Here is a 24628-nt window from a genome sequence, read left to right on the forward strand (position 1 = left end):
GTCAGCGCCTGCCGCCGCTCGCCCTAAGAGCCTGCTCAGCGGCCCCAGCCGCCGGCGCAGCGCGCCTTGGCCGCCCCGGCAGCCTCCAGCTTTGGCCGCCCAGCCCCGCCCCGGCCCGCCCCGGCCCGCCCCGGCCCGCCCCGCCTGGCCAAGGGTGCGGGTCCCGGCCAGCCGGCCCAAGAGTCCGGCCTCCAAGCAGGCAGGTGGCGGCGACCGGGAGGAAGGCAGTCAGCCAGGCGGGAAGGCCGCCCGGGTCGCGCCCCCTGCCCTTCCTGCCAAGCCCCACGGCCCCCCTCAGTCCGGCCGGGGCTCTCCTGCCGCCTGCTCGCCCCTCGCCCCCGGCGGCACCGGGAGGCACTCGGGCCGCCTGCTTCCGCCGACATCTGGCCGAGCGCCTCTCGTCTCTCCCCCTGCCCAGCGCGGGGTGGCCCCGGCCTCCACTCGCCCCCCCACCCCCCGGCCCGTCCCCTGGCCGGGCCTCCCTTTGCCTCCCCTTCCTCCAAGGGGCCCTCGCCGGGCCCGGCTCTCGGCCCCAGTCCCGGCCCCGGGCCCGGTCCCCGGCCCACCTGTCCCTCCCGCCTTTGCCCCTCGTCGCCCTCCTGGCCGGCCGTGGCCCTCCAGGGCCACGCGGGACTCGGAGGAGCACGGCGAACCCTTGCGCGCCAGGCTGCTCCTAGGTGCCGCGGAGGCCCTCTGGTACTTCCCACCGGACCCCCGAGCCCTGGTGCTGGCGGGGGAGGGCACCGGGGAGCGGCGAAAGACCACGCACGAGCCACACGCCTACCGACGAGGGACGTCCTGCCCACTGGCCAGTCAGGACCCCACGTAGGCTCCCGGTCCTGCTGGGGGGCTGGAGGTGGGGCAGGCGGCGCTTAGCCTGACGGGAGGGTCGGTGGGGGGCCAGGGCGGTCGGGCAGGCGCGTTGGCCCAGCTGCCCAGCTCACTGGTGAGCTTCCCCGATGGGAGGAGGGAGGGCGGGTTGTGGGGTGGGGTGGGGTGGGGTGGGGTGGCGGCGGGGGCCTGGGTGGGGACGGGCGACCGGCGCGGGGAGGGCGGGCGGCCCCCGCCATCCGCACCTCACCCCCCGCTGACCGCGGGCAGGCTGCTTCTGGCCCTGGCGGTCCAGAGCCACAGCCCTGCAGGAAACGTGCGTGGCCGTCCCCGCCCCGCGCCCGGCGCCCCGCCCCCCGCATAGCCTCCAGCTCAACACCGCACCACCCCACCCGGCCTGGACCCCCGCGCGCCCCTGCTGCGGTCTCGCACCTCTCGGGGAGGCCCCCAGCTCGACTGGCCCCGGCTCCCCTAGTTCTGTGTGCCCGACGGCCAGGAGGACCCGTCCTCACTCACTCATCGGGGTCAGGCCACTTGAGGCCACGTCTAGGCCCGCGCGGGACACCGGGCAGGAGGGCACCTGTTCCTCCCGGGCACGAGATCCCCACCTCAAGGCCGCCTCACCACCGCCCCCACGCCCGCCTCGTCGCCTCCCCGACCCCCCTCCCCCCCCACGCCACACCTCAGAGAGAGAGGCTGGCTAGTCGGCCGAGTGTCCGGCGGCCACCGCCACCACCACCGTTGTGGCCGTCTCACGTCCACACCCGCACCCCCAGCCCCAGCCCCAGCCCCAGCCCCAGCCCCAGCCCCACCCCCACCCCCAGAGTACACGAAGCAAGTTGCCCGGGGAGGGCAAGGGGCCCGCCCGCCCCGGGTGTCTTCTCCTCCCAATCCACTGGCAGACATCCCGGCACACCAGGAGGCAGGCCTGCAGAGCCAGGAAGGGTGGGCAGAGCCCGAGGGAAGGAGGGCAGCCGAGCAGCCAAGTTGGGGCAGAGGCCGGTCGGGGTGGAGGGTGGGGGGGCGGCAGGGCGGAGGCGGCCCGGGTGGCTCCCGAAGGCCCTCTGAGCCAGGGGCCTGCCCCCGCTGGACAAGGACAGAGCTCCGGCCCCAAGGAGAGGCTCTGGCGCCACGGGGAGCGTCTCCCACCGCCACGAGGGCAGGGCGCGCTCCCGCAGGGCCTGAACCTGAAGGCCCGGGCGGGGGGTGGGAGCGGGGGAGAGTAGGGGCGGCCGGGAAGCGCTGCGGCCCGACTGGACTGGAGTGCCGGGCCGCCGTCGGCCGCCGTCGTCCGCCGTCGTCGTCGTCGCCGTCGTCGTCCTCGTCGACGCCGCCGCCACCCCCGAAGCTTTCCTGGTGCCCGAGGGCCGCTGGCCGGGCCCCTGGGCCGGGCTTCCTGGCCTGGTTGCGTCCCTGTCCGTGTCCGTGTGTCCCTGTGCCCCGTGGGTTGGCGGCAAAAGAGAAAAGGAGGCGTAAAAGCCTACAGCACCCGGTATTCCCAGGCGGTCTCCCATCCAAGTACTAACCAGGCCCGACCCTGCTTAGCTTCCGAGATCGGACGAGATCGGGCGCGTTCAGGGTGGTATGGCCGTAGACGTCAGCGCCTGCCGCCGCTCGCCCTAAGAGCCTGCTCAGCGGCCCCAGCCGCCGGCGCAGCGCGCCTTGGCCGCCCCGGCAGCCTCCAGCTTTGGCCGCCCAGCCCCGCCCCGGCCCGCCCCGGCCCGCCCCGGCCCGCCCCGCCTGGCCAAGGGTGCGGGTCCCGGCCAGCCGGCCCAAGAGTCCGGCCTCCAAGCAGGCAGGTGGCGGCGACCGGGAGGAAGGCAGTCAGCCAGGCGGGAAGGCCGCCCGGGTCGCGCCCCCTGCCCTTCCTGCCAAGCCCCACGGCCCCCCTCAGTCCGGCCGGGGCTCTCCTGCCGCCTGCTCGCCCCTCGCCCCCGGCGGCACCGGGAGGCACTCGGGCCGCCTGCTTCCGCCGACATCTGGCCGAGCGCCTCTCGTCTCTCCCCCTGCCCAGCGCGGGGTGGCCCCGGCCTCCACTCGCCCCCCCACCCCCCGGCCCGTCCCCTGGCCGGGCCTCCCTTTGCCTCCCCTTCCTCCAAGGGGCCCTCGCCGGGCCCGGCTCTCGGCCCCAGTCCCGGCCCCGGGCCCGGTCCCCGGCCCACCTGTCCCTCCCGCCTTTGCCCCTCGTCGCCCTCCTGGCCGGCCGTGGCCCTCCAGGGCCACGCGGGACTCGGAGGAGCACGGCGAACCCTTGCGCGCCAGGCTGCTCCTAGGTGCCGCGGAGGCCCTCTGGTACTTCCCACCGGACCCCCGAGCCCTGGTGCTGGCGGGGGAGGGCACCGGGGAGCGGCGAAAGACCACGCACGAGCCACACGCCTACCGACGAGGGACGTCCTGCCCACTGGCCAGTCAGGACCCCACGTAGGCTCCCGGTCCTGCTGGGGGGCTGGAGGTGGGGCAGGCGGCGCTTAGCCTGACGGGAGGGTCGGTGGGGGGCCAGGGCGGTCGGGCAGGCGCGTTGGCCCAGCTGCCCAGCTCACTGGTGAGCTTCCCCGATGGGAGGAGGGAGGGCGGGTTGTGGGGTGGGGTGGGGTGGGGTGGGGTGGCGGCGGGGGCCTGGGTGGGGACGGGCGACCGGCGCGGGGAGGGCGGGCGGCCCCCGCCATCCGCACCTCACCCCCCGCTGACCGCGGGCAGGCTGCTTCTGGCCCTGGCGGTCCAGAGCCACAGCCCTGCAGGAAACGTGCGTGGCCGTCCCCGCCCCGCGCCCGGCGCCCCGCCCCCCGCATAGCCTCCAGCTCAACACCGCACCACCCCACCCGGCCTGGACCCCCGCGCGCCCCTGCTGCGGTCTCGCACCTCTCGGGGAGGCCCCCAGCTCGACTGGCCCCGGCTCCCCTAGTTCTGTGTGCCCGACGGCCAGGAGGACCCGTCCTCACTCACTCATCGGGGTCAGGCCACTTGAGGCCACGTCTAGGCCCGCGCGGGACACCGGGCAGGAGGGCACCTGTTCCTCCCGGGCACGAGATCCCCACCTCAAGGCCGCCTCACCACCGCCCCCACGCCCGCCTCGTCGCCTCCCCGACCCCCCTCCCCCCCCACGCCACACCTCAGAGAGAGAGGCTGGCTAGTCGGCCGAGTGTCCGGCGGCCACCGCCACCACCACCGTTGTGGCCGTCTCACGTCCACACCCGCACCCCCAGCCCCAGCCCCAGCCCCAGCCCCAGCCCCAGCCCCACCCCCACCCCCAGAGTACACGAAGCAAGTTGCCCGGGGAGGGCAAGGGGCCCGCCCGCCCCGGGTGTCTTCTCCTCCCAATCCACTGGCAGACATCCCGGCACACCAGGAGGCAGGCCTGCAGAGCCAGGAAGGGTGGGCAGAGCCCGAGGGAAGGAGGGCAGCCGAGCAGCCAAGTTGGGGCAGAGGCCGGTCGGGGTGGAGGGTGGGGGGGCGGCAGGGCGGAGGCGGCCCGGGTGGCTCCCGAAGGCCCTCTGAGCCAGGGGCCTGCCCCCGCTGGACAAGGACAGAGCTCCGGCCCCAAGGAGAGGCTCTGGCGCCACGGGGAGCGTCTCCCACCGCCACGAGGGCAGGGCGCGCTCCCGCAGGGCCTGAACCTGAAGGCCCGGGCGGGGGGTGGGAGCGGGGGAGAGTAGGGGCGGCCGGGAAGCGCTGCGGCCCGACTGGACTGGAGTGCCGGGCCGCCGTCGGCCGCCGTCGTCCGCCGTCGTCGTCGTCGCCGTCGTCGTCCTCGTCGACGCCGCCGCCACCCCCGAAGCTTTCCTGGTGCCCGAGGGCCGCTGGCCGGGCCCCTGGGCCGGGCTTCCTGGCCTGGTTGCGTCCCTGTCCGTGTCCGTGTGTCCCTGTGCCCCGTGGGTTGGCGGCAAAAGAGAAAAGGAGGCGTAAAAGCCTACAGCACCCGGTATTCCCAGGCGGTCTCCCATCCAAGTACTAACCAGGCCCGACCCTGCTTAGCTTCCGAGATCAGACGAGATCGGGCGCGTTCAGGGTGGTATGGCCGTAGACGTCAGCGCCTGCCGCCGCTCGCCCTAAGAGCCTGCTCAGCGGCCCCAGCCGCCGGCGCAGCGCGCCTTGGCCGCCCCGGCAGCCTCCAGCTTTGGCCGCCCAGCCCCGCCCCGGCCCGCCCCGGCCCGCCCCGGCCCGCCCCGCCTGGCCAAGGGTGCGGGTCCCGGCCAGCCGGCCCAAGAGTCCGGCCTCCAAGCAGGCAGGTGGCGGCGACCGGGAGGAAGGCAGTCAGCCAGGCGGGAAGGCCGCCCGGGTCGCGCCCCCTGCCCTTCCTGCCAAGCCCCACGGCCCCCCTCAGTCCGGCCGGGGCTCTCCTGCCGCCTGCTCGCCCCTCGCCCCCGGCGGCACCGGGAGGCACTCGGGCCGCCTGCTTCCGCCGACATCTGGCCGAGCGCCTCTCGTCTCTCCCCCTGCCCAGCGCGGGGTGGCCCCGGCCTCCACTCGCCCCCCCACCCCCCGGCCCGTCCCCTGGCCGGGCCTCCCTTTGCCTCCCCTTCCTCCAAGGGGCCCTCGCCGGGCCCGGCTCTCGGCCCCAGTCCCGGCCCCGGGCCCGGTCCCCGGCCCACCTGTCCCTCCCGCCTTTGCCCCTCGTCGCCCTCCTGGCCGGCCGTGGCCCTCCAGGGCCACGCGGGACTCGGAGGAGCACGGCGAACCCTTGCGCGCCAGGCTGCTCCTAGGTGCCGCGGAGGCCCTCTGGTACTTCCCACCGGACCCCCGAGCCCTGGTGCTGGCGGGGGAGGGCACCGGGGAGCGGCGAAAGACCACGCACGAGCCACACGCCTACCGACGAGGGACGTCCTGCCCACTGGCCAGTCAGGACCCCACGTAGGCTCCCGGTCCTGCTGGGGGGCTGGAGGTGGGGCAGGCGGCGCTTAGCCTGACGGGAGGGTCGGTGGGGGGCCAGGGCGGTCGGGCAGGCGCGTTGGCCCAGCTGCCCAGCTCACTGGTGAGCTTCCCCGATGGGAGGAGGGAGGGCGGGTTGTGGGGTGGGGTGGGGTGGGGTGGGGTGGCGGCGGGGGCCTGGGTGGGGACGGGCGACCGGCGCGGGGAGGGCGGGCGGCCCCCGCCATCCGCACCTCACCCCCCGCTGACCGCGGGCAGGCTGCTTCTGGCCCTGGCGGTCCAGAGCCACAGCCCTGCAGGAAACGTGCGTGGCCGTCCCCGCCCCGCGCCCGGCGCCCCGCCCCCCGCATAGCCTCCAGCTCAACACCGCACCACCCCACCCGGCCTGGACCCCCGCGCGCCCCTGCTGCGGTCTCGCACCTCTCGGGGAGGCCCCCAGCTCGACTGGCCCCGGCTCCCCTAGTTCTGTGTGCCCGACGGCCAGGAGGACCCGTCCTCACTCACTCATCGGGGTCAGGCCACTTGAGGCCACGTCTAGGCCCGCGCGGGACACCGGGCAGGAGGGCACCTGTTCCTCCCGGGCACGAGATCCCCACCTCAAGGCCGCCTCACCACCGCCCCCACGCCCGCCTCGTCGCCTCCCCGACCCCCCTCCCCCCCCACGCCACACCTCAGAGAGAGAGGCTGGCTAGTCGGCCGAGTGTCCGGCGGCCACCGCCACCACCACCGTTGTGGCCGTCTCACGTCCACACCCGCACCCCCAGCCCCAGCCCCAGCCCCAGCCCCAGCCCCAGCCCCACCCCCACCCCCAGAGTACACGAAGCAAGTTGCCCGGGGAGGGCAAGGGGCCCGCCCGCCCCGGGTGTCTTCTCCTCCCAATCCACTGGCAGACATCCCGGCACACCAGGAGGCAGGCCTGCAGAGCCAGGAAGGGTGGGCAGAGCCCGAGGGAAGGAGGGCAGCCGAGCAGCCAAGTTGGGGCAGAGGCCGGTCGGGGTGGAGGGTGGGGGGGCGGCAGGGCGGAGGCGGCCCGGGTGGCTCCCGAAGGCCCTCTGAGCCAGGGGCCTGCCCCCGCTGGACAAGGACAGAGCTCCGGCCCCAAGGAGAGGCTCTGGCGCCACGGGGAGCGTCTCCCACCGCCACGAGGGCAGGGCGCGCTCCCGCAGGGCCTGAACCTGAAGGCCCGGGCGGGGGGTGGGAGCGGGGGAGAGTAGGGGCGGCCGGGAAGCGCTGCGGCCCGACTGGACTGGAGTGCCGGGCCGCCGTCGGCCGCCGTCGTCCGCCGTCGTCGTCGTCGCCGTCGTCGTCCTCGTCGACGCCGCCGCCACCCCCGAAGCTTTCCTGGTGCCCGAGGGCCGCTGGCCGGGCCCCTGGGCCGGGCTTCCTGGCCTGGTTGCGTCCCTGTCCGTGTCCGTGTGTCCCTGTGCCCCGTGGGTTGGCGGCAAAAGAGAAAAGGAGGCGTAAAAGCCTACAGCACCCGGTATTCCCAGGCGGTCTCCCATCCAAGTACTAACCAGGCCCGACCCTGCTTAGCTTCCGAGATCAGACGAGATCGGGCGCGTTCAGGGTGGTATGGCCGTAGACGTCAGCGCCTGCCGCCGCTCGCCCTAAGAGCCTGCTCAGCGGCCCCAGCCGCCGGCGCAGCGCGCCTTGGCCGCCCCGGCAGCCTCCAGCTTTGGCCGCCCAGCCCCGCCCCGGCCCGCCCCGGCCCGCCCCGGCCCGCCCCGCCTGGCCAAGGGTGCGGGTCCCGGCCAGCCGGCCCAAGAGTCCGGCCTCCAAGCAGGCAGGTGGCGGCGACCGGGAGGAAGGCAGTCAGCCAGGCGGGAAGGCCGCCCGGGTCGCGCCCCCTGCCCTTCCTGCCAAGCCCCACGGCCCCCCTCAGTCCGGCCGGGGCTCTCCTGCCGCCTGCTCGCCCCTCGCCCCCGGCGGCACCGGGAGGCACTCGGGCCGCCTGCTTCCGCCGACATCTGGCCGAGCGCCTCTCGTCTCTCCCCCTGCCCAGCGCGGGGTGGCCCCGGCCTCCACTCGCCCCCCCACCCCCCGGCCCGTCCCCTGGCCGGGCCTCCCTTTGCCTCCCCTTCCTCCAAGGGGCCCTCGCCGGGCCCGGCTCTCGGCCCCAGTCCCGGCCCCGGGCCCGGTCCCCGGCCCACCTGTCCCTCCCGCCTTTGCCCCTCGTCGCCCTCCTGGCCGGCCGTGGCCCTCCAGGGCCACGCGGGACTCGGAGGAGCACGGCGAACCCTTGCGCGCCAGGCTGCTCCTAGGTGCCGCGGAGGCCCTCTGGTACTTCCCACCGGACCCCCGAGCCCTGGTGCTGGCGGGGGAGGGCACCGGGGAGCGGCGAAAGACCACGCACGAGCCACACGCCTACCGACGAGGGACGTCCTGCCCACTGGCCAGTCAGGACCCCACGTAGGCTCCCGGTCCTGCTGGGGGGCTGGAGGTGGGGCAGGCGGCGCTTAGCCTGACGGGAGGGTCGGTGGGGGGCCAGGGCGGTCGGGCAGGCGCGTTGGCCCAGCTGCCCAGCTCACTGGTGAGCTTCCCCGATGGGAGGAGGGAGGGCGGGTTGTGGGGTGGGGTGGGGTGGGGTGGGGTGGCGGCGGGGGCCTGGGTGGGGACGGGCGACCGGCGCGGGGAGGGCGGGCGGCCCCCGCCATCCGCACCTCACCCCCCGCTGACCGCGGGCAGGCTGCTTCTGGCCCTGGCGGTCCAGAGCCACAGCCCTGCAGGAAACGTGCGTGGCCGTCCCCGCCCCGCGCCCGGCGCCCCGCCCCCCGCATAGCCTCCAGCTCAACACCGCACCACCCCACCCGGCCTGGACCCCCGCGCGCCCCTGCTGCGGTCTCGCACCTCTCGGGGAGGCCCCCAGCTCGACTGGCCCCGGCTCCCCTAGTTCTGTGTGCCCGACGGCCAGGAGGACCCGTCCTCACTCACTCATCGGGGTCAGGCCACTTGAGGCCACGTCTAGGCCCGCGCGGGACACCGGGCAGGAGGGCACCTGTTCCTCCCGGGCACGAGATCCCCACCTCAAGGCCGCCTCACCACCGCCCCCACGCCCGCCTCGTCGCCTCCCCGACCCCCCTCCCCCCCCACGCCACACCTCAGAGAGAGAGGCTGGCTAGTCGGCCGAGTGTCCGGCGGCCACCGCCACCACCACCGTTGTGGCCGTCTCACGTCCACACCCGCACCCCCAGCCCCAGCCCCAGCCCCAGCCCCAGCCCCAGCCCCACCCCCACCCCCAGAGTACACGAAGCAAGTTGCCCGGGGAGGGCAAGGGGCCCGCCCGCCCCGGGTGTCTTCTCCTCCCAATCCACTGGCAGACATCCCGGCACACCAGGAGGCAGGCCTGCAGAGCCAGGAAGGGTGGGCAGAGCCCGAGGGAAGGAGGGCAGCCGAGCAGCCAAGTTGGGGCAGAGGCCGGTCGGGGTGGAGGGTGGGGGGGCGGCAGGGCGGAGGCGGCCCGGGTGGCTCCCGAAGGCCCTCTGAGCCAGGGGCCTGCCCCCGCTGGACAAGGACAGAGCTCCGGCCCCAAGGAGAGGCTCTGGCGCCACGGGGAGCGTCTCCCACCGCCACGAGGGCAGGGCGCGCTCCCGCAGGGCCTGAACCTGAAGGCCCGGGCGGGGGGTGGGAGCGGGGGAGAGTAGGGGCGGCCGGGAAGCGCTGCGGCCCGACTGGACTGGAGTGCCGGGCCGCCGTCGGCCGCCGTCGTCCGCCGTCGTCGTCGTCGCCGTCGTCGTCCTCGTCGACGCCGCCGCCACCCCCGAAGCTTTCCTGGTGCCCGAGGGCCGCTGGCCGGGCCCCTGGGCCGGGCTTCCTGGCCTGGTTGCGTCCCTGTCCGTGTCCGTGTGTCCCTGTGCCCCGTGGGTTGGCGGCAAAAGAGAAAAGGAGGCGTAAAAGCCTACAGCACCCGGTATTCCCAGGCGGTCTCCCATCCAAGTACTAACCAGGCCCGACCCTGCTTAGCTTCCGAGATCAGACGAGATCGGGCGCGTTCAGGGTGGTATGGCCGTAGACGTCAGCGCCTGCCGCCGCTCGCCCTAAGAGCCTGCTCAGCGGCCCCAGCCGCCGGCGCAGCGCGCCTTGGCCGCCCCGGCAGCCTCCAGCTTTGGCCGCCCAGCCCCGCCCCGGCCCGCCCCGGCCCGCCCCGGCCCGCCCCGCCTGGCCAAGGGTGCGGGTCCCGGCCAGCCGGCCCAAGAGTCCGGCCTCCAAGCAGGCAGGTGGCGGCGACCGGGAGGAAGGCAGTCAGCCAGGCGGGAAGGCCGCCCGGGTCGCGCCCCCTGCCCTTCCTGCCAAGCCCCACGGCCCCCCTCAGTCCGGCCGGGGCTCTCCTGCCGCCTGCTCGCCCCTCGCCCCCGGCGGCACCGGGAGGCACTCGGGCCGCCTGCTTCCGCCGACATCTGGCCGAGCGCCTCTCGTCTCTCCCCCTGCCCAGCGCGGGGTGGCCCCGGCCTCCACTCGCCCCCCCACCCCCCGGCCCGTCCCCTGGCCGGGCCTCCCTTTGCCTCCCCTTCCTCCAAGGGGCCCTCGCCGGGCCCGGCTCTCGGCCCCAGTCCCGGCCCCGGGCCCGGTCCCCGGCCCACCTGTCCCTCCCGCCTTTGCCCCTCGTCGCCCTCCTGGCCGGCCGTGGCCCTCCAGGGCCACGCGGGACTCGGAGGAGCACGGCGAACCCTTGCGCGCCAGGCTGCTCCTAGGTGCCGCGGAGGCCCTCTGGTACTTCCCACCGGACCCCCGAGCCCTGGTGCTGGCGGGGGAGGGCACCGGGGAGCGGCGAAAGACCACGCACGAGCCACACGCCTACCGACGAGGGACGTCCTGCCCACTGGCCAGTCAGGACCCCACGTAGGCTCCCGGTCCTGCTGGGGGGCTGGAGGTGGGGCAGGCGGCGCTTAGCCTGACGGGAGGGTCGGTGGGGGGCCAGGGCGGTCGGGCAGGCGCGTTGGCCCAGCTGCCCAGCTCACTGGTGAGCTTCCCCGATGGGAGGAGGGAGGGCGGGTTGTGGGGTGGGGTGGGGTGGGGTGGGGTGGCGGCGGGGGCCTGGGTGGGGACGGGCGACCGGCGCGGGGAGGGCGGGCGGCCCCCGCCATCCGCACCTCACCCCCCGCTGACCGCGGGCAGGCTGCTTCTGGCCCTGGCGGTCCAGAGCCACAGCCCTGCAGGAAACGTGCGTGGCCGTCCCCGCCCCGCGCCCGGCGCCCCGCCCCCCGCATAGCCTCCAGCTCAACACCGCACCACCCCACCCGGCCTGGACCCCCGCGCGCCCCTGCTGCGGTCTCGCACCTCTCGGGGAGGCCCCCAGCTCGACTGGCCCCGGCTCCCCTAGTTCTGTGTGCCCGACGGCCAGGAGGACCCGTCCTCACTCACTCATCGGGGTCAGGCCACTTGAGGCCACGTCTAGGCCCGCGCGGGACACCGGGCAGGAGGGCACCTGTTCCTCCCGGGCACGAGATCCCCACCTCAAGGCCGCCTCACCACCGCCCCCACGCCCGCCTCGTCGCCTCCCCGACCCCCCTCCCCCCCCACGCCACACCTCAGAGAGAGAGGCTGGCTAGTCGGCCGAGTGTCCGGCGGCCACCGCCACCACCACCGTTGTGGCCGTCTCACGTCCACACCCGCACCCCCAGCCCCAGCCCCAGCCCCAGCCCCAGCCCCAGCCCCACCCCCACCCCCAGAGTACACGAAGCAAGTTGCCCGGGGAGGGCAAGGGGCCCGCCCGCCCCGGGTGTCTTCTCCTCCCAATCCACTGGCAGACATCCCGGCACACCAGGAGGCAGGCCTGCAGAGCCAGGAAGGGTGGGCAGAGCCCGAGGGAAGGAGGGCAGCCGAGCAGCCAAGTTGGGGCAGAGGCCGGTCGGGGTGGAGGGTGGGGGGGCGGCAGGGCGGAGGCGGCCCGGGTGGCTCCCGAAGGCCCTCTGAGCCAGGGGCCTGCCCCCGCTGGACAAGGACAGAGCTCCGGCCCCAAGGAGAGGCTCTGGCGCCACGGGGAGCGTCTCCCACCGCCACGAGGGCAGGGCGCGCTCCCGCAGGGCCTGAACCTGAAGGCCCGGGCGGGGGGTGGGAGCGGGGGAGAGTAGGGGCGGCCGGGAAGCGCTGCGGCCCGACTGGACTGGAGTGCCGGGCCGCCGTCGGCCGCCGTCGTCCGCCGTCGTCGTCGTCGCCGTCGTCGTCCTCGTCGACGCCGCCGCCACCCCCGAAGCTTTCCTGGTGCCCGAGGGCCGCTGGCCGGGCCCCTGGGCCGGGCTTCCTGGCCTGGTTGCGTCCCTGTCCGTGTCCGTGTGTCCCTGTGCCCCGTGGGTTGGCGGCAAAAGAGAAAAGGAGGCGTAAAAGCCTACAGCACCCGGTATTCCCAGGCGGTCTCCCATCCAAGTACTAACCAGGCCCGACCCTGCTTAGCTTCCGAGATCAGACGAGATCGGGCGCGTTCAGGGTGGTATGGCCGTAGACGTCAGCGCCTGCCGCCGCTCGCCCTAAGAGCCTGCTCAGCGGCCCCAGCCGCCGGCGCAGCGCGCCTTGGCCGCCCCGGCAGCCTCCAGCTTTGGCCGCCCAGCCCCGCCCCGGCCCGCCCCGGCCCGCCCCGGCCCGCCCCGCCTGGCCAAGGGTGCGGGTCCCGGCCAGCCGGCCCAAGAGTCCGGCCTCCAAGCAGGCAGGTGGCGGCGACCGGGAGGAAGGCAGTCAGCCAGGCGGGAAGGCCGCCCGGGTCGCGCCCCCTGCCCTTCCTGCCAAGCCCCACGGCCCCCCTCAGTCCGGCCGGGGCTCTCCTGCCGCCTGCTCGCCCCTCGCCCCCGGCGGCACCGGGAGGCACTCGGGCCGCCTGCTTCCGCCGACATCTGGCCGAGCGCCTCTCGTCTCTCCCCCTGCCCAGCGCGGGGTGGCCCCGGCCTCCACTCGCCCCCCCACCCCCCGGCCCGTCCCCTGGCCGGGCCTCCCTTTGCCTCCCCTTCCTCCAAGGGGCCCTCGCCGGGCCCGGCTCTCGGCCCCAGTCCCGGCCCCGGGCCCGGTCCCCGGCCCACCTGTCCCTCCCGCCTTTGCCCCTCGTCGCCCTCCTGGCCGGCCGTGGCCCTCCAGGGCCACGCGGGACTCGGAGGAGCACGGCGAACCCTTGCGCGCCAGGCTGCTCCTAGGTGCCGCGGAGGCCCTCTGGTACTTCCCACCGGACCCCCGAGCCCTGGTGCTGGCGGGGGAGGGCACCGGGGAGCGGCGAAAGACCACGCACGAGCCACACGCCTACCGACGAGGGACGTCCTGCCCACTGGCCAGTCAGGACCCCACGTAGGCTCCCGGTCCTGCTGGGGGGCTGGAGGTGGGGCAGGCGGCGCTTAGCCTGACGGGAGGGTCGGTGGGGGGCCAGGGCGGTCGGGCAGGCGCGTTGGCCCAGCTGCCCAGCTCACTGGTGAGCTTCCCCGATGGGAGGAGGGAGGGCGGGTTGTGGGGTGGGGTGGGGTGGGGTGGGGTGGGGTGGCGGCGGGGGCCTGGGTGGGGACGGGCGACCGGCGCGGGGAGGGCGGGCGGCCCCCGCCATCCGCACCTCACCCCCCGCTGACCGCGGGCAGGCTGCTTCTGGCCCTGGCGGTCCAGAGCCACAGCCCTGCAGGAAACGTGCGTGGCCGTCCCCGCCCCGCGCCCGGCGCCCCGCCCCCCGCATAGCCTCCAGCTCAACACCGCACCACCCCACCCGGCCTGGACCCCCGCGCGCCCCTGCTGCGGTCTCGCACCTCTCGGGGAGGCCCCCAGCTCGACTGGCCCCGGCTCCCCTAGTTCTGTGTGCCCGACGGCCAGGAGGACCCGTCCTCACTCACTCATCGGGGTCAGGCCACTTGAGGCCACGTCTAGGCCCGCGCGGGACACCGGGCAGGAGGGCACCTGTTCCTCCCGGGCACGAGATCCCCACCTCAAGGCCGCCTCACCACCGCCCCCACGCCCGCCTCGTCGCCTCCCCGACCCCCCTCCCCCCCCACGCCACACCTCAGAGAGAGAGGCTGGCTAGTCGGCCGAGTGTCCGGCGGCCACCGCCACCACCACCGTTGTGGCCGTCTCACGTCCACACCCGCACCCCCAGCCCCAGCCCCAGCCCCAGCCCCAGCCCCAGCCCCACCCCCACCCCCAGAGTACACGAAGCAAGTTGCCCGGGGAGGGCAAGGGGCCCGCCCGCCCCGGGTGTCTTCTCCTCCCAATCCACTGGCAGACATCCCGGCACACCAGGAGGCAGGCCTGCAGAGCCAGGAAGGGTGGGCAGAGCCCGAGGGAAGGAGGGCAGCCGAGCAGCCAAGTTGGGGCAGAGGCCGGTCGGGGTGGAGGGTGGGGGGGCGGCAGGGCGGAGGCGGCCCGGGTGGCTCCCGAAGGCCCTCTGAGCCAGGGGCCTGCCCCCGCTGGACAAGGACAGAGCTCCGGCCCCAAGGAGAGGCTCTGGCGCCACGGGGAGCGTCTCCCACCGCCACGAGGGCAGGGCGCGCTCCCGCAGGGCCTGAACCTGAAGGCCCGGGCGGGGGGTGGGAGCGGGGGAGAGTAGGGGCGGCCGGGAAGCGCTGCGGCCCGACTGGACTGGAGTGCCGGGCCGCCGTCGGCCGCCGTCGTCCGCCGTCGTCGTCGTCGCCGTCGTCGTCCTCGTCGACGCCGCCGCCACCCCCGAAGCTTTCCTGGTGCCCGAGGGCCGCTGGCCGGGCCCCTGGGCCGGGCTTCCTGGCCTGGTTGCGTCCCTGTCCGTGTCCGTGTGTCCCTGTGCCCCGTGGGTTGGCGGCAAAAGAGAAAAGGAGGCGTAAAAGCCTACAGCACCCGGTATTCCCAGGCGGTCTCCCATCCAAGTACTAACCAGGCCCGACCCTGCTTAGCTTCCGAGATCAGACGAGATCGGGCGCGTTCAGGGTGGTATGGCCGTAGACGTCAGCGCCTGCCGCCGCTCGCCCTAAGAGCCTGCTCAGCGGCCCCAGCCGCCGGCGCAGCGCGCCTTGGCCGCCCCGGCAGCCTCCAGCTTTGGCCGCCCAGCCCCGCCCCGGCCCGCCCCGGCCCGCCCCGGCCCGCCCCGCCTGGCCAAGGGTGCGGGTCCCGGCCAGCCGGCCCAAGAGTCCGGCCTCCAAGCAGGCAGGTGGCGGCGACCGGGAGGAAGGCAGTCAGCCAGGCGGGAAGGCCGCCCGGGTCGCGCCCCCTGCCCTTCCTGCCAAGCCCCACGGCCCCCCTCAGTCCGGCCGGGGCTCTCCTGCCGCCTGCTCGCCCCTCGCCCCCGGCGGCACCGGGAGGCACTCGGGCCGCCTGCTTCCGCCGACATCTGGCCGAGCGCCTCTCGTCTCTCCCCCTGCCCAGCGCGGGGTGGCCCCGGCCTCCACTCGCCCCCCCACCCCCCGGCCCGTCCCCTGGCCGGGCCTCCCTTTGCCTCCCCTTCCTCCAAGGGGCCCTCGCCGGGCCCGGCTCTCGGCCCCAGTCCCGGCCCCGGGCCCGGTCCCCGGCCCACCTGTCCCTCCCGCCTTTGCCCCTCGTCGCCCTCCTGGCCGGCCGTGGCCCTCCAGGGCCACGCGGGACTCGGAGGAGCACGGCGAACCCTTGCGCGCCAGGCTGCTCCTAGGTGCCGCGGAGGCCCTCTGGTACTTCCCACCGGACCCCCGAGCCCTGGTGCTGGCGGGGGAGGGCACCGGGGAGCGGCGAAAGACCACGCACGAGCCACACGCCTACCGACGAGGGACGTCCTGCCCACTGGCCAGTCAGGACCCCACGTAGGCTCCCGGTCCTGCTGGGGGGCTGGAGGTGGGGCAGGCGGCGCTTAGCCTGACGGGAGGGTCGGTGGGGGGCCAGGGCGGTCGGGCAGGCGCGTTGGCCCAGCTGCCCAGCTCACTGGTGAGCTTCCCCGATGGGAGGAGGGAGGGCGGGTTGTGGGGTGGGGTGGGGTGGGGTGGGGTGGGGTGGCGGCGGGGGCCTGGGTGGGGACGGGCGACCGGCGCGGGGAGGGCGGGCGGCCCCCGCCATCCGCACCTCACCCCCCGCTGACCGCGGGCAGGCTGCTTCTGGCCCTGGCGGTCCAGAGCCACAGCCCTGCAGGAAACGTGCGTGGCCGTCCCCGCCCCGCGCCCGGCGCCCCGCCCCCCGCATAGCCTCCAGCTCAACACCGCACCACCCCACCCGGCCTGGACCCCCGCGCGCCCCTGCTGCGGTCTCGCACCTCTCGGGGAGGCCCCCAGCTCGACTGGCCCCGGCTCCCCTAGTTCTGTGTGCCCGACGGCCAGGAGGACCCGTCCTCACTCACTCATCGGGGTCAGGCCACTTGAGGCCACGTCTAGGCCCGCGCGGGACACCGGGCAGGAGGGCACCTGTTCCTCCCGGGCACGAGATCCCCACCTCAAGGCCGCCTCACCACCGCCCCCACGCCCGCCTCGTCGCCTCCCCGACCCCCCTCCCCCCCCACGCCACACCTCAGAGAGAGAGGCTGGCTAGTCGGCCGAGTGTCCGGCGGCCACCGCCACCACCACCGTTGTGGCCGTCTCACGTCCACACCCGCACCCCCAGCCCCAGCCCCAGCCCCAGCCCCAGCCCCCACCCCCACCCCCAGAGTACACGAAGCAAGTTGCCCGGGGAGGGCAAGGGGCCCGCCCGCCCCGGGTGTCTTCTCCTCCCAATCCACTGGCAGACATCCCGGCACACCAGGAGGCAGGCCTGCAGAGCCAGGAAGGGTGGGCAGAGCCCGAGGGAAGGAGGGCAGCCGAGCAGCCAAGTTGGGGCAGAGGCCGGTCGGGGTGGAGGGTGGGGGGGCGGCAGGGCGGAGGCGGCCCGGGTGGCTCCCGAAGGCCCTCTGAGCCAGGGGCCTGCCCCCGCTGGACAAGGACAGAGCTCCGGCCCCAAGGAGAGGCTCTGGCGCCACGGGGAGCGTCTCCCACCGCCACGAGGGCAGGGCGCGCTCCCGCAGGGCCTGAACCTGAAGGCCCGGGCGGGGGGTGGGAGCGGGGGAGAGTAGGGGCGGCCGGGAAGCGCTGCGGCCCGACTGGACTGGAGTGCCGGGCCGCCGTCGGCCGCCGTCGTCCGCCGTCGTCGTCGTCGCCGTCGTCGTCCTCGTCGACGCCGCCGCCACCCCCGAAGCTTTCCTGGTGCCCGAGGGCCGCTGGCCGGGCCCCTGGGCCGGGCTTCCTGGCCTGGTTGCGTCCCTGTCCGTGTCCGTGTGTCCCTGTGCCCCGTGGGTTGGCGGCAAAAGAGAAAAGGAGGCGTAAAAGCCTACAGCACCCGGTATTCCCAGGCGGTCTCCCATCCAAGTACTAACCAGGCCCGACCCTGCTTAGCTTCCGAGATCGGACGAGATCGGGCGCGTTCAGGGTGGTATGGCCGTAGACGTCAGCGCCTGCCGCCGCTCGCCCTAAGAGCCTGCTCAGCGGCCCCAGCCGCCGGCGCAGCGCGCCTTGGCCGCCCCGGCAGCCTCCAGCTTTGGCCGCCCAGCCCCGCCCCGGCCCGCCCCGGCCCGCCCCGGCCCGCCCCGCCTGGCCAAGGGTGCGGGTCCCGGCCAGCCGGCCCAAGAGTCCGGCCTCCAAGCAGGCAGGTGGCGGCGACCGGGAGGAAGGCAGTCAGCCAGGCGGGAAGGCCGCCCGGGTCGCGCCCCCTGCCCTTCCTGCCAAGCCCCACGGCCCCCCTCAGTCCGGCCGGGGCTCTCCTGCCGCCTGCTCGCCCCTCGCCCCCGGCGGCACCGGGAGGCACTCGGGCCGCCTGCTTCCGCCGACATCTGGCCGAGCGCCTCTCGTCTCTCCCCCTGCCCAGCGCGGGGTGGCCCCGGCCTCCACTCGCCCCCCCACCCCCCGGCCCGTCCCCTGGCCGGGCCTCCCTTTGCCTCCCCTTCCTCCAAGGGGCCCTCGCCGGGCCCGGCTCTCGGCCCCAGTCCCGGCCCCGGGCCCGGTCCCCGGCCCACCTGTCCCTCCCGCCTTTGCCCCTCGTCGCCCTCCTGGCCGGCCGTGGCCCTCCAGGGCCACGCGGGACTCGGAGGAGCACGGCGAACCCTTGCGCGCCAGGCTGCTCCTAGGTGCCGCGGAGGCCCTCTGGTACTTCCCACCGGACCCCCGAGCCCTGGTGCTGGCGGGGGAGGGCACCGGGGAGCGGCGAAAGACCACGCACGAGCCACACGCCTACCGACGAGGGACGTCCTGCCCACTGGCCAGTCAGGACCCCACGTAGGCTCCCGGTCCTGCTGGGGGGCTGGAGGTGGGGCAGGCGGCGCTTAGCCTGACGGGAGGGTCGGTGGGGGGCCAGGGCGGTCGGGCAGGCGCGTTGGCCCAGCTGCCCAGCTCACTGGTGAGCTTCCCCGATGGGAGGAGGGAGGGCGGGTTGTGGGGTGGGGTGGGGTGGGGTGGGGTGGCGGCGGGGGCCTGGGTGGGGACGGGCGACCGGCGCGGGGAGGGCGGGCGGCCCCCGCCATCCGCACCTCACCCCCCGCTGACCGCGGGCAGGCTGCTTCTGGCCCTGGCGGTCCAGAGCCACAGCCCTGCAGGAAACGTGCGTGGCCGTCCCCGCCCCGCGCCCGGCGCCCCGCCCCCCGCATAGCCTCCAGCTCAACACCGCACCACCCCACCCGGCCTGGACCCCCGCGCGCCCCTGCTGCGGTCTCGCACCTCTCGGGGAGGCCCCCAGCTCGACTGGCCCCGGCTCCCCTAGTTCTGTGTGCCCGACGGCCAGGAGGACCCGTCCTCACTCACTCATCGGGGTCAGGCCACTTGAGGCCACGTCTAGGCCCGCGCGGGACACCGGGCAGGAGGGCACCTGTTCCTCCCGGGCACGAGATCCCCACCTCAAGGCCGCCTCACCACCGCCCCCACGCCCGCCTCGTCGCCTCCCCGACCCCCCTCCCCCCCCACGCCACACCTCAGAGAGAGAGGCTGGCTAGTCGGCCGAGTGTCCGGCGGCCACCGCCACCACCACCGTTGTGGCCGTCTCACGTCCACACCCGCACCCCCAGCCCCAGCCCCAGCCCCAGCCCCAGCCCCAGCCCCACCCCCACCCCCAGAGTACACGAAGCAAGTTGCCCGGGGAGGGCAAGGGGCCCGCCCGCCCCGGGTGTCTTCTCCTCCCAATCCACTGGCAGACATCCCGGCACACCAGGAGGCAGGCCTGCAGAGCCAGGAAGGGTGGGCAGAGCCCGAGGGAAGGAGGGCAGCCGAGCAGCCAAGTTGGGGCAGAGGCCGGTCGGGGTGGAGGGTGGGGGGGCGGCAGGGCGGAGGCGGCCCGGGTGGCTCCCGAAGGCCCTCTGAGCCAGGGGCCTGCCCCCGCTGGACAAGGACAGAGCTCCGGCCCCAAGGAGAGGCTCTGGCGCCACGGGGAGCGTCTCCCACCGCCACGAGGGCAGGGCGCGCTCCCGCAGGGCCTGAACCTGAAGGCCCGGGCGGGGGGTGGGAGCGGGGGAGAGTAGGGGCGGCCGGGAAGCGCTGCGGCCCGACTGGACTGGAGTGCCGGGCCGCCGTCGGCCGCCGTCGTCCGCCGTCGTCGTCGTCGCCGTCGTCGTCCTCGTCGACGCCGCCGCCACCCCCGAAGCTTTCCTGGTGCCCGAGGGCCGCTGGCCGGGCCCCTGGGCCGGGCTTCCTGGCCTGGTTGCGTCCCTGTCCGTGTCCGTGTGTCCCTGTGCCCCGTGGGTTGGCGGCAAAAGAGAAAAGGAGGCGTAAAAGCCTACAGCACCCGGTATTCCCAGGCGGTCTCCCATCCAAGTACTAACCAGGCCCGACCCTGCTTAGCTTCCGAGATCGGACGAGATCGGGCGCGTTCAGGGTGGTATGGCCGTAGACGTCAGCGCCTGCCGCCGCTCGCCCTAAGAGCCTGCTCAGCGGCCCCAGCCGCCGGCGCAGCGCGCCTTGGCCGCCCCGGCAGCCTCCAGCTTTGGCCGCCCAGCCCCGCCCCGGCCCGCCCCGGCCCGCCCCGGCCCGCCCCGCCTGGCCAAGGGTGCGGGTCCCGGCCAGCCGGCCCAAGAGTCCGGCCTCCAAGCAGGCAGGTGGCGGCGACCGGGAGGAAGGCAGTCAGCCAGGCGGGAAGGCCGCCCGGGTCGCGCCCCCTGCCCTTCCTGCCAAGCCCCACGGCCCCCCTCAGTCCGGCCGGGGCTCTCCTGCCGCCTGCTCGCCCCTCGCCCCCGGCGGCACCGGGAGGCACTCGGGCCGCCTGCTTCCGCCGACATCTGGCCGAGCGCCTCTCGTCTCTCCCCCTGCCCAGCGCGGGGTGGCCCCGGCCTCCACTCGCCCCCCCACCCCCCGGCCCGTCCCCTGGCCGGGCCTCCCTTTGCCTCCCCTTCCTCCAAGGGGCCCTCGCCGGGCCCGGCTCTCGGCCCCAGTCCCGGCCCCGGGCCCGGTCCCCGGCCCACCTGTCCCTCCCGCCTTTGCCCCTCGTCGCCCTCCTGGCCGGCCGTGGCCCTCCAGGGCCACGCGGGACTCGGAGGAGCACGGCGAACCCTTGCGCGCCAGGCTGCTCCTAGGTGCCGCGGAGGCCCTCTGGTACTTCCCACCGGACCCCCGAGCCCTGGTGCTGGCGGGGGAGGGCACCGGGGAGCGGCGAAAGACCACGCACGAGCCACACGCCTACCGACGAGGGACGTCCTGCCCACTGGCCAGTCAGGACCCCACGTAGGCTCCCGGTCCTGCTGGGGGGCTGGAGGTGGGGCAGGCGGCGCTTAGCCTGACGGGAGGGTCGGTGGGGGGCCAGGGCGGTCGGGCAGGCGCGTTGGCCCAGCTGCCCAGCTCACTGGTGAGCTTCCCCGATGGGAGGAGGGAGGGCGGGTTGTGGGGTGGGGTGGGGTGGGGTGGGGTGGCGGCGGGGGCCTGGGTGGGGACGGGCGACCGGCGCGGGGAGGGCGGGCGGCCCCCGCCATCCGCACCTCACCCCCCGCTGACCGCGGGCAGGCTGCTTCTGGCCCTGGCGGTCCAGAGCCACAGCCCTGCAGGAAACGTGCGTGGCCGTCCCCGCCCCGCGCCCGGCGCCCCGCCCCCCGCATAGCCTCCAGCTCAACACCGCACCACCCCACCCGGCCTGGACCCCCGCGCGCCCCTGCTGCGGTCTCGCACCTCTCGGGGAGGCCCCCAGCTCGACTGGCCCCGGCTCCCCTAGTTCTGTGTGCCCGACGGCCAGGAGGACCCGTCCTCACTCACTCATCGGGGTCAGGCCACTTGAGGCCACGTCTAGGCCCGCGCGGGACACCGGGCAGGAGGGCACCTGTTCCTCCCGGGCACGAGATCCCCACCTCAAGGCCGCCTCACCACCGCCCCCACGCCCGCCTCGTCGCCTCCCCGACCCCCCTCCCCCCCCACGCCACACCTCAGAGAGAGAGGCTGGCTAGTCGGCCGAGTGTCCGGCGGCCACCGCCACCACCACCGTTGTGGCCGTCTCACGTCCACACCCGCACCCCCAGCCCCAGCCCCAGCCCCAGCCCCAGCCCCAGCCCCACCCCCACCCCCAGAGTACACGAAGCAAGTTGCCCGGGGAGGGCAAGGGGCCCGCCCGCCCCGGGTGTCTTCTCCTCCCAATCCACTGGCAGACATCCCGGCACACCAGGAGGCAGGCCTGCAGAGCCAGGAAGGGTGGGCAGAGCCCGAGGGAAGGAGGGCAGCCGAGCAGCCAAGTTGGGGCAGAGGCCGGTCGGGGTGGAGGGTGGGGGGGCGGCAGGGCGGAGGCGGCCCGGGTGGCTCCCGAAGGCCCTCTGAGCCAGGGGCCTGCCCCCGCTGGACAAGGACAGAGCTCCGGCCCCAAGGAGAGGCTCTGGCGCCACGGGGAGCGTCTCCCACCGCCACGAGGGCAGGGCGCGCTCCCGCAGGGCCTGAACCTGAAGGCCCGGGCGGGGGGTGGGAGCGGGGGAGAGTAGGGGCGGCCGGGAAGCGCTGCGGCCCGACTGGACTGGAGTGCCGGGCCGCCGTCGGCCGCCGTCGTCCGCCGTCGTCGTCGTCGCCGTCGTCGTCCTCGTCGACGCCGCCGCCACCCCCGAAGCTTTCCTGGTGCCCGAGGGCCGCTGGCCGGGCCCCTGGGCCGGGCTTCCTGGCCTGGTTGCGTCCCTGTCCGTGTCCGTGTGTCCCTGTGCCCCGTGGGTTGGCGGCAAAAGAGAAAAGGAGGCGTAAAAGCCTACAGCACCCGGTATTCCCAGGCGGTCTCCCATCCAAGTACTAACCAGGCCCGACCCTGCTTAGCTTCCGAGATCGGACGAGATCGGGCGCGTTCAGGGTGGTATGGCCGTAGACGTCAGCGCCTGCCGCCGCTCGCCCTAAGAGCCTGCTCAGCGGCCCCAGCCGCCGGCGCAGCGCGCCTTGGCCGCCCCGGCAGCCTCCAGCTTTGGCCGCCCAGCCCCGCCCCGGCCCGCCCCGGCCCGCCCCGGCCCGCCCCGCCTGGCCAAGGGTGCGGGTCCCGGCCAGCCGGCCCAAGAGTCCGGCCTCCAAGCAGGCAGGTGGCGGCGACCGGGAGGAAGGCAGTCAGCCAGGCGGGAAGGCCGCCCGGGTCGCGCCCCCTGCCCTTCCTGCCAAGCCCCACGGCCCCCCTCAGTCCGGCCGGGGCTCTCCTGCCGCCTGCTCGCCCCTCGCCCCCGGCGGCACCGGGAGGCACTCGGGCCGCCTGCTTCCGCCGACATCTGGCCGAGCGCCTCTCGTCTCTCCCCCTGCCCAGCGCGGGGTGGCCCCGGCCTCCACTCGCCCCCCCACCCCCCGGCCCGTCCCCTGGCCGGGCCTCCCTTTGCCTCCCCTTCCTCCAAGGGGCCCTCGCCGGGCCCGGCTCTCGGCCCCAGTCCCGGCCCCGGGCCCGGTCCCCGGCCCACCTGTCCCTCCCGCCTTTGCCCCTCGTCGCCCTCCTGGCCGGCCGTGGCCCTCCAGGGCCACGCGGGACTCGGAGGAGCACGGCGAACCCTTGCGCGCCAGGCTGCTCCTAGGTGCCGCGGAGGCCCTCTGGTACTTCCCACCGGACCCCCGAGCCCTGGTGCTGGCGGGGGAGGGCACCGGGGAGCGGCGAAAGACCACGCACGAGCCACACGCCTACCGACGAGGGACGTCCTGCCCACTGGCCAGTCAGGACCCCACGTAGGCTCCCGGTCCTGCTGGGGGGCTGGAGGTGGGGCAGGCGGCGCTTAGCCTGACGGGAGGGTCGGTGGGGGGCCAGGGCGGTCGGGCAGGCGCGTTGGCCCAGCTGCCCAGCTCACTGGTGAGCTTCCCCGATGGGAGGAGGGAGGGCGGGTTGTGGGGTGGGGTGGGGTGGGGTGGGGTGGCGGCGGGGGCCTGGGTGGGGACGGGCGACCGGCGCGGGGAGGGCGGGCGGCCCCCGCCATCCGCACCTCACCCCCCGCTGACCGCGGGCAGGCTGCTTCTGGCCCTGGCGGTCCAGAGCCACAGCCCTGCAGGAAACGTGCGTGGCCGTCCCCGCCCCGCGCCCGGCGCCCCGCCCCCCGCATAGCCTCCAGCTCAACACCGCACCACCCCACCCGGCCTGGACCCCCGCGCGCCCCTGCTGCGGTCTCGCACCTCTCGGGGAGGCCCCCAGCTCGACTGGCCCCGGCTCCCCTAGTTCTGTGTGCCCGACGGCCAGGAGGACCCGTCCTCACTCACTCATCGGGGTCAGGCCACTTGAGGCCACGTCTAGGCCCGCGCGGGACACCGGGCAGGAGGGCACCTGTTCCTCCCGGGCACGAGATCCCCACCTCAAGGCCGCCTCACCACCGCCCCCACGCCCGCCTCGTCGCCTCCCCGACCCCCCTCCCCCCCCACGCCACACCTCAGAGAGAGAGGCTGGCTAGTCGGCCGAGTGTCCGGCGGCCACCGCCACCACCACCGTTGTGGCCGTCTCACGTCCACACCCGCACCCCCAGCCCCAGCCCCAGCCCCAGCCCCAGCCCCAGCCCCACCCCCACCCCCAGAGTACACGAAGCAAGTTGCCCGGGGAGGGCAAGGGGCCCGCCCGCCCCGGGTGTCTTCTCCTCCCAATCCACTGGCAGACATCCCGGCACACCAGGAGGCAGGCCTGCAGAGCCAGGAAGGGTGGGCAGAGCCCGAGGGAAGGAGGGCAGCCGAGCAGCCAAGTTGGGGCAGAGGCCGGTCGGGGTGGAGGGTGGGGGGGCGGCAGGGCGGAGGCGGCCCGGGTGGCTCCCGAAGGCCCTCTGAGCCAGGGGCCTGCCCCCGCTGGACAAGGACAGAGCTCCGGCCCCAAGGAGAGGCTCTGGCGCCACGGGGAGCGTCTCCCACCGCCACGAGGGCAGGGCGCGCTCCCGCAGGGCCTGAACCTGAAGGCCCGGGCGGGGGGTGGGAGCGGGGGAGAGTAGGGGCGGCCGGGAAGCGCTGCGGCCCGACTGGACTGGAGTGCCGGGCCGCCGTCGGCCGCCGTCGTCCGCCGTCGTCGTCGTCGCCGTCGTCGTCCTCGTCGACGCCGCCGCCACCCCCGAAGCTTTCCTGGTGCCCGAGGGCCGCTGGCCGGGCCCCTGGGCCGGGCTTCCTGGCCTGGTTGCGTCCCTGTCCGTGTCCGTGTGTCCCTGTGCCCCGTGGGTTGGCGGCAAAAGAGAAAAGGAGGCGTAAAAGCCTACAGCACCCGGTATTCCCAGGCGGTCTCCCATCCAAGTACTAACCAGGCCCGACCCTGCTTAGCTTCCGAGATCGGACGAGATCGGGCGCGTTCAGGGTGGTATGGCCGTAGACGTCAGCGCCTGCCGCCGCTCGCCCTAAGAGCCTGCTCAGCGGCCCCAGCCGCCGGCGCAGCGCGCCTTGGCCGCCCCGGCAGCCTCCAGCTTTGGCCGCCCAGCCCCGCCCCGGCCCGCCCCGGCCCGCCCCGGCCCGCCCCGCCTGGCCAAGGGTGCGGGTCCCGGCCAGCCGGCCCAAGAGTCCGGCCTCCAAGCAGGCAGGTGGCGGCGACCGGGAGGAAGGCAGTCAGCCAGGCGGGAAGGCCGCCCGGGTCGCGCCCCCTGCCCTTCCTGCCAAGCCCCACGGCCCCCCTCAGTCCGGCCGGGGCTCTCCTGCCGCCTGCTCGCCCCTCGCCCCCGGCGGCACCGGGA

The 24628-nt window shown here is 75.7% G+C and overlaps 10 non-coding genes across 10 annotated transcripts; all 10 read right to left on the bottom strand.

Moving 5' to 3' along the window:
* Positions 1-2308: 2308 nt before the first annotated feature.
* Positions 2309-2427, bottom strand: LOC126065208 (5S ribosomal RNA). The gene has a single exon (XR_007514760.1). It is a non-coding gene; the product is annotated as a 5S ribosomal RNA (ribosomal RNA).
* A 2308-nt stretch (positions 2428-4735) lies between these two features.
* On the bottom strand, positions 4736-4854 carry LOC126065254 (5S ribosomal RNA). Its single transcript, XR_007514800.1, has one exon. It is a non-coding gene; the product is annotated as a 5S ribosomal RNA (ribosomal RNA).
* Positions 4855-7162: 2308 nt separating this feature from the next.
* On the bottom strand, positions 7163-7281 carry LOC126065256 (5S ribosomal RNA). The gene has a single exon (XR_007514802.1). It is a non-coding gene; the product is annotated as a 5S ribosomal RNA (ribosomal RNA).
* A 2308-nt stretch (positions 7282-9589) lies between these two features.
* Positions 9590-9708, bottom strand: LOC126065257 (5S ribosomal RNA). Its single transcript, XR_007514803.1, has one exon. It is a non-coding gene; the product is annotated as a 5S ribosomal RNA (ribosomal RNA).
* Positions 9709-12016: 2308 nt separating this feature from the next.
* LOC126065258 (5S ribosomal RNA) lies at positions 12017-12135 on the bottom strand. The gene has a single exon (XR_007514804.1). It is a non-coding gene; the product is annotated as a 5S ribosomal RNA (ribosomal RNA).
* Positions 12136-14448: 2313 nt separating this feature from the next.
* On the bottom strand, positions 14449-14567 carry LOC126065259 (5S ribosomal RNA). Its single transcript, XR_007514805.1, has one exon. It is a non-coding gene; the product is annotated as a 5S ribosomal RNA (ribosomal RNA).
* A 2308-nt stretch (positions 14568-16875) lies between these two features.
* LOC126065244 (5S ribosomal RNA) lies at positions 16876-16994 on the bottom strand. Its single transcript, XR_007514790.1, has one exon. It is a non-coding gene; the product is annotated as a 5S ribosomal RNA (ribosomal RNA).
* A 2308-nt stretch (positions 16995-19302) lies between these two features.
* On the bottom strand, positions 19303-19421 carry LOC126065255 (5S ribosomal RNA). The gene has a single exon (XR_007514801.1). It is a non-coding gene; the product is annotated as a 5S ribosomal RNA (ribosomal RNA).
* A 2308-nt stretch (positions 19422-21729) lies between these two features.
* On the bottom strand, positions 21730-21848 carry LOC126065267 (5S ribosomal RNA). Its single transcript, XR_007514812.1, has one exon. It is a non-coding gene; the product is annotated as a 5S ribosomal RNA (ribosomal RNA).
* Positions 21849-24156: 2308 nt separating this feature from the next.
* On the bottom strand, positions 24157-24275 carry LOC126065278 (5S ribosomal RNA). Its single transcript, XR_007514819.1, has one exon. It is a non-coding gene; the product is annotated as a 5S ribosomal RNA (ribosomal RNA).
* Positions 24276-24628: the final 353 nt, after the last annotated feature.

Source organism: Elephas maximus, chromosome 21, assembly GCF_024166365.1.
Source record: "Elephas maximus indicus isolate mEleMax1 chromosome 21, mEleMax1 primary haplotype, whole genome shotgun sequence".
In the NCBI taxonomy this organism is placed as follows: Eukaryota; Metazoa; Chordata; class Mammalia; order Proboscidea; family Elephantidae; genus Elephas; species Elephas maximus.